Raw genomic sequence first — 13,948 nt, 5'->3', positions numbered from 1 at the left:
TCCTTACTCTTACTCTTTAGAAATATGAACCTTTGGGTGAAGTTTCTTCAGTCATTTCTCAGTTGGATGACACTCATTTTTTGGAAGGGCTCAGGGATCTAGCATTCACTGAGTTCTTCCAAGTTGAAGCTCTGATTCTGTAGCCTTGAAATTTACAAGTTGAATATAAAATGACTGGTTTAGGGGCGCCTGGGTGGCTCAGTGGGTTAAGCCGCTGCCTTCGGCTCAGGTCATGATCTCAGGGTCCTGGGATCGAGTCCCGCATCGGGCTCTCTGCTCAGCAGGGAGCCTGCTTCCCCCCCTCTCTCTCTCTGTCTGCCTCTCTGCCTACTTGTGATCTCTCTGTGTCAAAATAAATAATAAATTTAAAAAAAAATCTAAAAATGACTGGTTTACCTCTTGATCTTCTTACAAAGTCTACTTCATACCTACCTTGCTTTACATGTTGATTTTGAGCCATATGACGCCAAATTCTCTTGCCCCCGTAAATTATTTTTTTCTGGAAGCCCTGAGGATTTTTTTTTTTTAATTTCTAAATTGGAATGATTCTACTAAGACAAGTTTTAGAATTGACCTTTCTAGATCAATTTTGTAAGTACTTCATCAGCTCTTATAATGGGTTGATTCAGGTCTTCTTTTAGTTTTGGGAAGTATTCTTGAAGTAGAGCTCCAAATAGTAGTTCTGTTTCACTCTTGTTCTACTTCTTTGGAGTCTCCACTTATACCTATGTTGACTTTTCATTGCCCAATTTCCATTTCAACCAATTTCTCTCTGATTTCTTTTATTCCTTAAAATTAAAACCCAAAAAACCCAAACATTTATTCTCTGTTGTTTTCCTGCTTTTCTTCAATGCTCCTCATTAAACCTTCATTCAGTTCCATTGTAAAAGTTACAGAGGCATCATATAACTGAGCTTTATGTTTTGATTTTACCTTCTTCTCTTTCTTTCCTGAAACCAACCAACTTTTATTTCATTTCTTCATTTTATTCTCCATTTTCACTCTTAGATTTAGAATGTCAAATTTTACATCTTTTTGTATCTACCATAGCACATTTGAGGTTAAATGATTCAGTTGTCTTTGTATTAGTTTTTTTTATAAATTCCTAAGTATTTATTTGGGAGAGTTTTATCAGCTCAGAGTTTTAATGTTAATTTTGCTTCCTTCCTTCCTTCCTTCCTTTCTTTTTTTCTCTTCCCTCTCTCTCTCTTTTTTTTTTAACAGTAGCTTTGTGTAGGAGGTTGGTTTAGTTTGGCTGAGTGCGGTGGTTTCCCAGATTTCTTGTCCAAGTCTGCCACCTTCTGTTAGAGTACAGGATTGCAGTTTCTCTGATAGGTGATTTAGGGGCACGGCAAGAAGCAGCCAAAGAGAGCAGGGTGTCTGTCATTCTTTTCCCCTTCAAAATATCACCTGGATGGATCCTAAAGTGACTCCATGTTTTCCTTTCGCCACTCTCCAGTGGGCACCTCCTTCCATCCCTTTTATCCTGTCTTCCTCCAGAATGTTTCTTTTCAAGTCTGTCTCCCTCAGCAATGCGTCCAATTTTCAATCCCTCCCCTCTCTCTCCATACTCTTTATTGGTATTTCATCACTTAGTGTGATTTTAGCTTAATAAACTCCCCCATCTTCTGCATACCTTTTGTTGGATACGTCTTCTTCTCCCCTTCCACTCTTCTCTCCACACCTGCCCCTCCTCATCCCCCCCAGTTTTGGACTATCCATGATGGGAGTTTTAGAGAAATCTTGGCTGCAAATTGGTATTTATTTTTCTAAATCCAGAAAATTTGGAATTGTAGTGATTTTTAAATCGATATATGTTGAAACTACGATCCGTGTATGGATTTGTGTTTGTCCATCTATCTGGTTTTGGGGGGTACACATAGTAAGATTCGTATTTAGTTCACTGCGATTATGGCTTCTAGAATGAGCACTCCTAACCCCTACGTCCCTCAATATTGTTGCCTTAGATGTTACCCGCAGTTTCTCTCTTGAAGGCTCTGATATCATTTTCTTGGACTCTGTTGATAAAACAGATGCTAAGTTGTATTTGCTTTCAGGGATTTGTTGTATCTCCATTCAGGGATATGTGCAGACTTGCTCCCTTTATAAGCTTCCGACAAAACATTGCACCAAAATATAAAGCAAAACACAGCCAAGCAGACAACAATTAAAGAATTCCACTGGCTTAAAAATCCATGGGCAAATCTCACCCACCAGTTCAGAAAAGCCCAGATACCTTTGTATGGCCGTTTGAGGTAGTGTCCGCTGATGCTTTCTGCCTGTGAGATAGACTCTGTTAGGGTGTGGGAGGGTGTCAGAGAAGATGACATAGACAAGGTAGGCATTTGACTTCAAACTTAAAGGGTAAGCTGTCTTTTTTCAAAGTAAACAGGAAAGGGACAGCAAGCAGAAATTTTACTTGCTCCAGATCACAAGGATAGTAAATGCTGGAGCTGTTTGCACAGGGACTCTTAGGTGACTTTAACACACATGGTTTAAAATGAGGTGGCAAGTTGTGGGAGGCCTGCGGGGAGACGGGACGAGACACGAAGCTGGAAAGTGGCTGGTATCAAATTTGAAAGGCCGTGTTTGCCATGTCACTCACTCCCCAAGAATGCTCCGACCCAGGCTTGGCTTTTTAGGGTAAGAAAGATGAAGAAAATAAAATGCCTGCTGTTAGGGTTGATAAATTGTGAGGATCATAGATTTGTCACCTGTAACACAAACTGTTTTTCAGGGGAAAAACCAAAAATGTATCAAGTAAGTTTATTTTCAGAACTAAGTAAACATTTTTTCCTAACAAGTGGATATCAGTTCATCATTTTCAATAGCTGGTTGATAATGTTTAATGGTTTATTCTTAAAGGATATCAGAGTGACCAGAAGTTTGAGTAGAGGAGCTTTCTCACATAAGCAAAAATCATCTGGTGGATGGTTCTGCAAGTCTTGGTATTGACATCTTCAAGTTTGTATCCTCAATGCCCAGCATGGTGTCGATGCTGAAAAAGTAATAAGTGTGCACTGAAAAAGAGAGAGAGAGAGAGAGAAGCAGAGAGAAAGGAAGAAGGAAGAACTACTCTTGGTAGACTGGGTGAAACATTGGACTCATAGCTCTACATGGAGATTTTGCTTAAGAGCTTTTTTAGGGTTTCTACTTTGGATCATATGTTAAGTGGTCTATATTTGGGTGAGGCAGCATTCTTCCAACTCCAACTAAGATATAATCATTCCAGAGAGCTGATACACCTCAACAACCAATGTAATTTAGAGGTAACAGATAATCACAAAATAGGGAATGAGATAGGTACCAAAGGCTACCTTTAGTCCCATTCCTTACCTCAAGATGGGGCATTTGATTCCATAAAGGCACTGATGAAGGATGCCACGAGGAACCAAGGACAGACATCTCCTGTTTTCCTTAACGTTGGTTCTTTCTGGGCATAGTTAAAAGAATGCCCCATTGTTCAGTCTCTGAAATAATCTGAAAAACAAATAAAAAAGATGGAAAACAAATACTCAGTTCCTTCCAGGGAATACTTGGGAAGAGAGTTATAAATAAATGAAAGTTTGTTAGTTTTTTCAGGATATCCAGAGTTATGATTAATGATAATCTTATTCAAAGAGAGTAGAAAATACTTTTTTAATGCTTACTAGGTACCTATAACCATAAAACTTGGGGTTTATATTTGAAACAGAACAAATCAGACTCTACCAAGAAGAAGGAAATAGTTAACTCTGTGTTTGAGATTTTTCCCCCCCCAAATTTAGTCCATATAAATATCTTTTATCTAAATTCTACTAGAATTATTAGAAAAATTTTAGAAATATTTTATTAGAATATATAGGGAAGACTATTTCTGAAAAGGCAAAGTTCAGTCTCCGAAGTAGGAAGATACTTGATTTTCCAATGTTGGGCTGTATGGAATTTAGTCTGGTTAACTGTGTGTGTCTAAGACCTTCCAGAGTAGTTTCTGCAGTGAAGGGCTATTACCCATAGCTGATAGAATTTGGAGCTGTGATATGAACGTCAGAACACACGGGAGTGAATTGTGGAGAGGACCAGTTGTCATGGTTGGGAAGTGCGATGTTCAGTAAAAATTCACTGAGTTGTTTACTACTTTATGGTAAGATAGTAGGATAGTAAGTCCAAATCACCACTTCCATTCTTGACTAACCCAAACTGATTTAGGGGGTGAGGGGAAGCTAGGACACAAAAAGTATAGAGGGCTTATGTTTTTACCTTCCAGATTTCTTTCCAGATTTTACCTTCCCAGACTTCTCATAAATAAATGGTAAAAACAATATTCCAAATGGATTTTTATGGAATTCTAAATATTATGGGAAAATTTGCCAAAATAATGACCAAATAAATTTTGGATGTTGGTGAAAAAATGTTGCATTTGAGCGTGCATGTGTGTGTGTGTGTGTATGTGTGTCCATGGTGGAATGAGAGAGAGACAGACAGAGATTGCACAGAAAATACCATTCAGAAAACGAAGGGTGGTTTTATGTTGTTGGTGTTGCAGGATTTGACCCTTCGACTATTCTGACCCTCTTTGGGTACTCCTAGCTGCATCCACTTGAGAAAGAAAATCCCATCAGGTTTAATACCTGTTTTCCTCTTCGACCACTCTGAAGGAGTTCTCAGCTGCCTTGTTGTTCTGGATGGTCTCTCTCATGGGATATAACCCAGTTTCGTGACATTACTTTTGTTCAGTCGACTCAGAAAATCCTGGCGTGGTCTGTGTTCTTGCTCTCCCCTTTTTCCTTTCCTTATCTCCCCCAGATGCAGGGGAAAAAAAAGAAAAAAAATGATGAAATTATAGAATTAACAGACACTGAAAAGAAAGAGAGGCTGAGATCACGAGTTACTAAACCAATTTTCCTGCCTAGAGGGTGTAGTTCAGTGATATTTTTATAAATGTGATTCAAACTGGGGCTTTTGTGAAAGATCAGAAGCCACATTATTAAAAAAAAAAAAAAAAGGAAGATTGTAAGTACTGGTCAGCAAGATGGCCCTGCTTTGCTTTTCCTGGTGAGATTTATACAACTTCTGTGATTCTAATTCTTGAGAGATGTTTATTGATGAAATGCTTAGCTGGAAAATAAAACACCAGGTGAAACCAGGATAATTAAACAACTGAGAGCGTGTCCGTACCTCTTGGAAAGTCAAGAACAACAGGAAATCTCTAACCCAGAGTATGTGGTCTGAGTAGAAGAAGCCTGGGCTGGCATCAGAAAACCTGATATGACTGTGTGACATTGAGACATTATTTAATCTCTTTGGTTTCGGTTTAGCTTTATGTTAGTCAGTTAACCATATCAGACTAAAAAAAAAAAAAGCCCACAACTTTTAATGCAAGAAATGACACATTTATGTTTTATTTTGGAAGTAAAGCAAGATAAAGGTTGGCTGCTGGGGTTCTCAGGGAGGTCTTCTATCTCTCGGGGAGGGGGGCCCTGCTGACATCCCAGAGTACGTATGTGTGTATCTATCTAACAGTAGACCCAAGCTTACTTACTGGCTGACTTAGTATTTTTGAACAAATTACCCAATTTCCCCCGATTTCTGTTTTGTTATCTGTCACCCCATGTAGTGACCATGAGACGAAAATTGTTATGGGTGGAAGCAGTCCGTAAATTGATGACCCCCTCAAAGAGCTCAGCTCCTTTGGGAAATCAGCCCCAATAAGCTGTTCAAGGGGCTAATCCAATTAATGCATTTAACAGGTAGGAATGTCTGGTCATCCCGACTTCACAACCAGAGAAGGCAGGTACATGCACACATTTTAAGGCAGGAATTGGAACCAACCCAGCCTCCAGCAGGTAGTGGTCCCCACTATGGTTATCATGGCTCTGCCTCTTCAGACTGTCTTATTTGGCATTAGTAGCCCCATTTCTGTCCATCCCAGAGGCTGCTTCTCTTCTTCCCCCCTCCCCAGATTTATTGAGATGTAGCTGACAATTGAAAATTATACACATTAAGGTATAAAACTTGATGTGGTATATGTGTGCCTTCTGGAAGAAACACCAAATCAAGCTAATTAATATATCCACTTCATAATTACCTTTTCTTTCTTTTTCTTTTCTTTCCTTTTCTTTTCTTCTTTCTTTCTTTCATTCATTCTTTCTTTCGTTCTCCTGTTCTTTCTCCTTTTGGTGGTGAGAACACTTAAAAATCTACTCCCTTAGCAAATTCAATTATACAATGCGGTCTAGTTATCGCCGCATTGTTTTACACGAAATTTACACGAGATCTCCAGAACTCTTTCCATCTTGCCCGTTTAACAAAAACTCCTCATTTCCCCCTCCCTTCAGCCTCTGGTGACCACCATTTTATTTTCTGCTTCTGGGAGTTTCACTCTTTTATTTTATTAATTTATTTTTTGTTTTTCAAGGGAGGGAGAGAGCATGTGTGGGAAGGGGCCGAGGGAGAGGGAGGGAGAGGGGCCGTAAGCAGACTCCACGTTCTGCATGAGCCCGACTTGGGGCTCTATCTCACGACCCTGAGATCACGTCCTGAAATCGAGAGTCAGACACTTGACTGATGGAGATGCCCAGGCACCCCAGGTCTGACTACTTCAGATTTCACATAGTAGGGAGTGTCTGCAGCATTGCCTTTCTGCATCGTATTCCTTGAAAAGTGTTCTTTTTCTGCTTCTTTGGGGAAGGCTGGGGGCTTTCTCCATTCCTGAGGTACACCGCATTGTTGTTCATGTTCTAGGGGAAAATTTCACTTCCTTCATTTCAAAAACGAGACTAACAATAATATATATGTTAATTTATGCAGGTAAGCACTCAGTAAATATTAGCAAATAAAATTATAAAAATAAGCCAATAGCTTACAATATCTTATTTTATATTTTGATACTTTGTGTCTTTTTGTGGATCTTTCTGAGGGTATCCAACTTGGATTTTGTTAAGTTTCTTGGATTGTATAATCATATCTATCATCATTTTTGAAATTTAGCCAGTTTTTTCATTTAGATGATCTCTTTGCCTCTTTCACTTTACTATCCTTCTGGGATTCCTGTAACACATATATTGTTCTACTTCATGATGACCCAGTTATACCATTGGCTATCTTCACATTTCCCTTGCCTTTTTGTCTTTTTGCTCTTTTGCTTTTTTAACTTTTTGCTCCTCAGAATCTACAAATACGGGCCTGCCTTCATTTTCATTAGTGATTTTTTTTCCCTGACTGTTCAAATGTAGCATTGTATCTCCCTAGTAACTTTTTCACTGTAGGTTTTTGTAGTTTTCAATTTAAGAATTTCTGATTGTTTTCTTTTTGTTGTTGTTGTTGTTGTTTTGTTTTAGAATTCCTATCTCTTTGGTGATATTCTCATTTTATTTACCTGACATTTGAAACAAAATTCCTTTAGTTATTTGTCTGTGTTTTTATTTATTCATTTGATCATATTCAAGTTATTTTTTTTTAGATCTAGCAATTCTCATCTTTGTGTTTCCTAAAGGACAGTTTCTATCAATGTATGTTGTTTCAACATAAGGACTAGGTTTTCCTACTTCTTTGTGATCCTTGTGATTTTGTTGCTGTTGGCCAAAAAATAGGCATTGGAAATAAAAAAAATTGCCTTCTCTCCCAAAAAACAAAACAAAACAAAAAACAAAACAAAAGCCAATATACATTTGTGCTCAAATTTCTGATACCTGTTGCCAAATTCGTCTTCAGGAGCATATTAAATCATAGTTGCATCAGATGTGATAAAACGGGTCCATTGCTGACAGTATAATATAGGTGAAAAGGGCATATCATGATTTTGATTTGCTCTCCTGTTAATGTGACCGATACTTAGTCTCTTCCTGTATGATCAGAGCATCTGTATTTAATTTCCCATGAATTTTTGTTCATATCCTTGTGTACTTCCTTGGGGAGTTTTTAGGGATCTTTACATAGAAGGAAATGGGTCTTCTGTGTTATATACTTTAGCAATATACACATTTTGTTTCCCCTGGCCCAAGTTTTCATTTGTCTTTTGACTTGAATTATGATACATATACTTTAGGAAAAAAATGTGTATATTTAGAAACTCGAATTTATTTTATGCTTCTGGATTTTGTGTTGTAGCCAGAAAAAGCTTTGTCACTCTTCTTATGCCTGTGTCCTCTTATTTCTCAATCTTGGAACCATGACAATTTTATATGTAATTATAGTAAGAGTCCAAATTTTCTGGAAGTATCCCTACATGGCACCTTTACCTTTGCCTTCTGTGGGGAGACCCCATGGGCTTTACAGGAATCTGATTACTTATCCTCTTTAAATTCTGAACTTGGAAACATTATACCAGGAAGGTGGTTCATGTTGAAACTCACACAAATACAGGGTAAAGGGAACTGTTGCAACAATTCATGCTCTTGGCTCTGAGCTATAGCAAGTGTCCCTGCAGATGTGTGCTGGCAGGGCGAATTCTTCTGGTCCCTGTTTCAGGAATTCTGGGATGGAAGGGGTGCTCCCTTCCCTATCAACTCCAATGCTAGGTCTTGGTATCACAAACTATAACGTTAAGTACTAGTGTTTGTGCTGAATACCAATGTGGGGTCACCATTTGTGAGGTAGGACTTCCGGTGCTGATTTTCATAGCCCTGTTGTCAGTGAGCCCTGTGAGAGGACCTTTCCCTTCTGATAAAGGCTTCCTGTGCCAGTTCCTGCATCTGTAAGAAGAAAGCAGGCCAGACACTCTGTTATTATTCACACGGCAGGAAACTCTGAGAAGAGCTCAATGAGGGGACTGGCAGCCTAAAATTAAACATCCATTTGGTGTGCGTGGTATGTGTTTTTAACATGTGTTTTTCTCCCCCTGCTATCAGTAAACGCGATGACTAATATTCCATCTAGCGGTACAGATATAGAAAGAAAAGTTGGAGTTCGTATAAAAGAAGGTGGTAAAAAAAAAAGCCATTCATAAATTCAGGGACTGAGTAAGTGACAGAGGGGCCACAGCGACCTGTGGAGGGACTCACTCTGACTTTCAGGGCACCATCTTTTGTTCAGCGATAGAGCCCCTTCAAGACTGTCAGAACCAGTGCCAGAAATAAGCCCAAATAGCCATTCAGACTCTGGTGTGAGCTTCTTGACTTACCGTCTCGTGTGCGGGTAGTCAGGGTTTGGGTTGGGTGAATGAACATTGTGGGGGGATCCCGAACAGTTAAGTCTTTGAACATTAAAAACCTCTCTGTGTTTGGCACTCTACAGTTTGCTAAAGCATGCATGCCAATCTTTCTTTATAACCCAGCTGCAGAATTTTTTTTTCTAATGGATGGCAAAATGGAACATGGGAGAATCTGGATGACTTGTTCAAGATTATATAGCAAAATGTAAGAATAAGGTGCTCACTGCAACTCCAAGGAGAGCTCCTAGGGATGAAGAGTGGGAATGTGGGCACCCCCAGCACAGGGAGAAGGGCAGTGCCCGGGAGCTGTTAGAGAAGTGGGCAGCTGCTGGGAAAAAGAACAGTACTCCAAGTCGAGTGTGGAGAGGGGAGGCCAAAGCAGAAGCAGCCCCTGGGGGCATGGAGGGCCTCACGTGTTTGCTGAGGACTTTGGATCTTTTTTTCCAAAATAAGGGTAGACCAATGCTTTCTACAAAGTTCCAGATAGTAAATATTTTTGGCTTTTGGGCCATCTGGTCTTTGCTGCGTACTCCACTGCACTGCTCTAGCAGAAAAGCAATCAGAGACAATGCATAAACAAATGGGCATTGCTGTGTTCCAATAAAACTTTATTTATAAAAACAGGTGACATGTGAGCAGAATTTGACACACGTGCTGGTGTTTGCTGACACTACACTGGAAAGGGTGAACGACCAAACCTTAACGGCAAATAAAGCGTCAGACATGCATTGCTTCTTCCAAAAAGCTCTCCCCACTCGATGTCAAATACAATTAAACCGAAGTAATTATATTTTTCCCTAGTCTGTCAAGGAAGAAGGATTCCATGGGAGTAACGGTTAGGGCTCTTTCTCTAGGTAAAGTGACCACAGGTTCTCAGTTGGTCTGGGATATGCCGCTTTGTGTCACTCATTCCCCATTACACCTAATGTATCTCCTTTCACCCTCAAAAGTTTTCCTGCTTGGATAAGTTATATAGGAACGCCTTATTCTAACCCTAAAAAGGGGTTCATTTTAGAACTTCCATGTAAGGATAGACCCTAATCTTTTGTAGATGGTGTGATGGCTGAGAAGACTGATGGGTAAGAACGCCACCAGCAGATAGAGGAGTCAAGATGGCGGAGAAGGAGCAGGCTGAGACTACTTCAGCTAGCAGGAGATCAGCTAGAGAGCTTATCTAAAGATTGCAAACACCTGCAAATCCATCGGCAGATCGAAGAGAAGAACAGCAATTCTAGAAATGGAAAAACAACCACTTTCTAAAAGGTAGGACTGGCGGAGAAGTGAATCCAAAGCGACGGGAAGATAGACCCCGGGGGGAGGGGCCGGCTTCCGGCAAGCGGTGGAGCAACGGAGCACAAAATCAGGACTTTTAAAAGTCTGTTCCGCTGAGGGACATCGCTCCAAAGGCTAAACCAGGGCAAAGCCCACACAGGATCAGCGTGGCCTCAGGTCCTGCAGGGTCACAGAAGGATCGGGGGTGTCTGAGTGTCTCAGAGCTTGCGGGTATTGGAATGGGAAAGCCAGCTACAGAGACAGAGCCAACAGTAAGCTCACAGCTCAGGGTTACCTTGAACTGGCCACAGGTTCGGTGAGCTCGGAGCGCGGCCGGAGGTCAGGCAGATGGGAGACACTGGGCGCTGTTCTCTGAGGGCGCACCGAGGAGTGGGGCCCCGGGCTCTCGGCTCCTTCAGGCCAGAGACCAGGAGGCCGCCATTTGTATTCCCGTCCTCTGGAACTCTACGGAAAGCGCTCAGGGAACAAAAGCTCCTGAAAGCAAACCCGAGCGGTTTACTCAGCCAGGCCCCTGGTAAGTGCTGTGCAATTCCGCCTGGGGCAAAGACACTTGAGAATCACTACACCAGGCCCCTCCCCCAGAAGATCAACAAGAAATCCAGCCAAGACCAAGTTCACCTACCAAGGAGTGCAGTTTCAATACCAAGCAGAATTCCAGAGGAGGAGAAAGCAAAGCATGGAACTCATGGCTTTCTCCCTGTGATTTTTTAGTCTTGCAGATAAAGTAATTTTTTTCTTTTTCATTTTTTTTCTCTTCTTTTGCTCAAATTTTTTTTAACTTTTACCCTTTTCCTTTTTAACGTTTTTTAACTAGTTTATCTAATATATATATTTTTCTTTTTTATACTTTTCTTTTTTTGTATTTTTTTTAAATTCTTTTTTTCCCCCCTTTCTTTCTTTTTGAACCTCTTTTTATCCCCTTTCTCCCCCCTCACGATTTGGGATCTCTTCTGATTTGGTTAAAGCATATTTTCCTGGGGTTGTTGCCACCCTTTTAGTATTTTACTTGCTCCTTCATATACTCTTATCTGGACAGAATGACAAGGTGGAAAAATTCACCACAAAAAAAAGAACAAGAGGCAGTACCAAAGGCTAGGGACCTAATCAATACAGACATTGGTAATATGTCAGATCTAGAGTTCAGAATGACAATTCTCAAGGTTCTAGCCGGGCTCAAAAAATGCATGGAAGATATTGAGAAACCCTCTCGGGAGATATAAAAGCCCTTTCTGGAGAAATGAAAGAACTAAAATCTAACCAAGTTGAAATCAAATAAGCTATTAATGAGGTGCAATCAAAAATGGAGGCTCTCATTGCTAGGATAAATGAGGCAGAAGAAAGAATTAGCAATATAGAAGACCAAATGACAGAGAATGAACAAGCTGAGCAAAAGAGGGACAAACAGCTACTGGACCATGAGGGGAGAATTTGAGAGATAAGTGACACCGTAAGATGAAACAACATTAGAATAATTGGGATTCCAGAAGAAGAAAGAGAGAGGGGAGCAGAAGGTATACTGGAGAGAATTATTGGAGAAAACTTCCCCAATATGGCAAAGGGAATGAGCATCAAAATTCAGGAGGTTCAGAGAACGCCCCTCAAAATCAATAAGAATAGGCCCACACCCCGTCACCTAATAGTAAGATTTACAAGTCTTAGTGACAAAGAGAAAATCCTGAAAACAGCCCGGGAAAAGAAGTCTGTAACATACAATGGTAAAAATATTAGATTGGCAGCTGACTTATCCACAGAGACCTGGCAGGCCAGAAAGAGCTGGCATGATATTTTCAGAGCACTAAATGAGAAAAACATGCAGCCAAGAATATTATATCCAGCTAGGCTATCATTGAAAATAGAAGGAGAGATTAAAAGCTTCCAGGACAAACAAAAACTGAAAGAATTTGCAAACACCAAACCAGCTCTACAGGAAATATTGAAAGGGGTCCTCTAAGCAAAGAGAGAGCCTACAAGTGGTAGATCAGAAAGGAACAGAGACAATATACAGTAACAGTCACCTTACAGGCAATACAATGGCACTAAATTCATATCTCTCAATAGTTACCTGTCGCTCTCACCAGCAAGAACGACCAGGAGACCTCAGCAAAGCAAGCTTTATTTCTGGGTAGCTGTTGGGATCTCCCCTCCACTGCCCGTGCATGTGTATATATACCAAAGTTGTACAACCAATCACTTGCAGCCACATAGATACAAGAGGCATTTTGGACTACTTCCTTAATCCTCAGTTCCACCTACTGGCTCGCATCCAGCCACCATCTTAATGGCGTGTTTACTTTTGGGCACCGACATCTCCCCCTTTTCTTTTATATTAGGCATGCAAGGCAGGAGATCGTGCCTGTCTTATGTTGTCAGCCGCCATGAACATGCTTACCCGTCATCGGATAATTCCCCCTGGTTGGAGAACTCCTGGCTTAGGTTGCTATGTGCATGGAGCCAATCTTACCCGTCATTGACTACCGATCTAGCGCTGCCAGCCAGATTTGGGGAAATGTACCAGCTTCCAGTGCCATGCAAGCTTGTACTAGCGCCAACTGTTGTCTACGTTGTTGTATACGAAATGATGCAAAACGGCGGAACATAAGGATCAAGCTCAGGAGTAGTCCAATTAATAGCGCACCCATACCGGCCCACTCTTTAGCAAACGAGAGTGATTGGTTTACAACAGATACCCAAGCCCGTAATGGAGCTATGTCAATCTTTTCTGCTTAACTCTTTCGACAGATTAGCGGCAATGGAAAGGTCATTATAGGCCATGGAGGTTATGCAAAGTCCAGAAAGTGATTGGATGCATCCGGTCGTCAATAGTTTCTGGAGAATGTCCACTTGTTGCTGGGTTAGATCTACTCGCTGATTGATGATCATAATACCGGCTTGAAGGTGGCCATTAATTAGTTCTTGTGTGGCAAGGGCTTCTGCAACTGCAGTAGTTAGGTTATTAAGAGTGGAGGCAGTCTGTACAGACGTAGTGAGAGCTACAGCCGCTGCAGTTGCTGCAGCTGCAGAGGTTGCTACAGCCACAATAATGGCTGCAGTGATCCCAAAGTCTCTTTTATGTCTTGAGAGCAATACAGGCAAATCGTTAGGATTTACAGAAACGGGCATGGGAATGAAAGTAGGTATACAGGAGGGAGGATGGTGGACTCATTTGTCAGTGGCATGGGGAACGGCCAGGCTTTCACTATTGCCCGTTGGTGCATCTGTTGAAGGGATGCTGGTGTCGCCAGGATCGCTATCAGGCCGAGCATCAGGACGGGGCGGGCCATGTTGATCGATTCTTCTAATCAGTCACTCCGGGACCCAGATAGGCACTTGGGCATCCTGTGGAAAAAGACAAACAGAACCTCAGTGCCATCTTAGGACTGGGTCAGGACCTCTCCATAGGCCCGTGAGTATATCCTTCCACTTTGCCTGGGCTAGAGTGCGTTTGGTAACCGCCGCATGCATGTCCGCTGCAGATGTACCATTATGGTCCAAGGACAAAAAATTTAAAATGTAAAGGGTAAGAGA

At 41.1% G+C, this 13,948-nt stretch overlaps 1 long non-coding RNA gene across 1 annotated transcript; it reads right to left on the bottom strand.

The window, feature by feature from the left end:
- Positions 1 to 2,752: 2,752 nt before the first annotated feature.
- On the bottom strand, positions 2,753 to 4,814 carry LOC122900201. Its single transcript, XR_006383199.1, has 3 exons — positions 4,611 to 4,814; positions 3,337 to 3,480; positions 2,753 to 2,998 (listed from the first exon to the last, which is right to left on the bottom strand). It is a non-coding gene; the product is annotated as an uncharacterized LOC122900201 (long non-coding RNA).
- Positions 4,815 to 13,948: the final 9,134 nt, after the last annotated feature.

The sequence above is a fragment of the Neovison vison genome, chromosome 1 (genome assembly GCF_020171115.1).
Source record: "Neovison vison isolate M4711 chromosome 1, ASM_NN_V1, whole genome shotgun sequence".
In the NCBI taxonomy this organism is placed as follows: domain Eukaryota; kingdom Metazoa; phylum Chordata; class Mammalia; order Carnivora; family Mustelidae; genus Neogale; species Neogale vison.
Note: the sequence above shows the minus strand (reverse complement) of the source record. Positions and strands in the feature narration are given on the sequence as shown.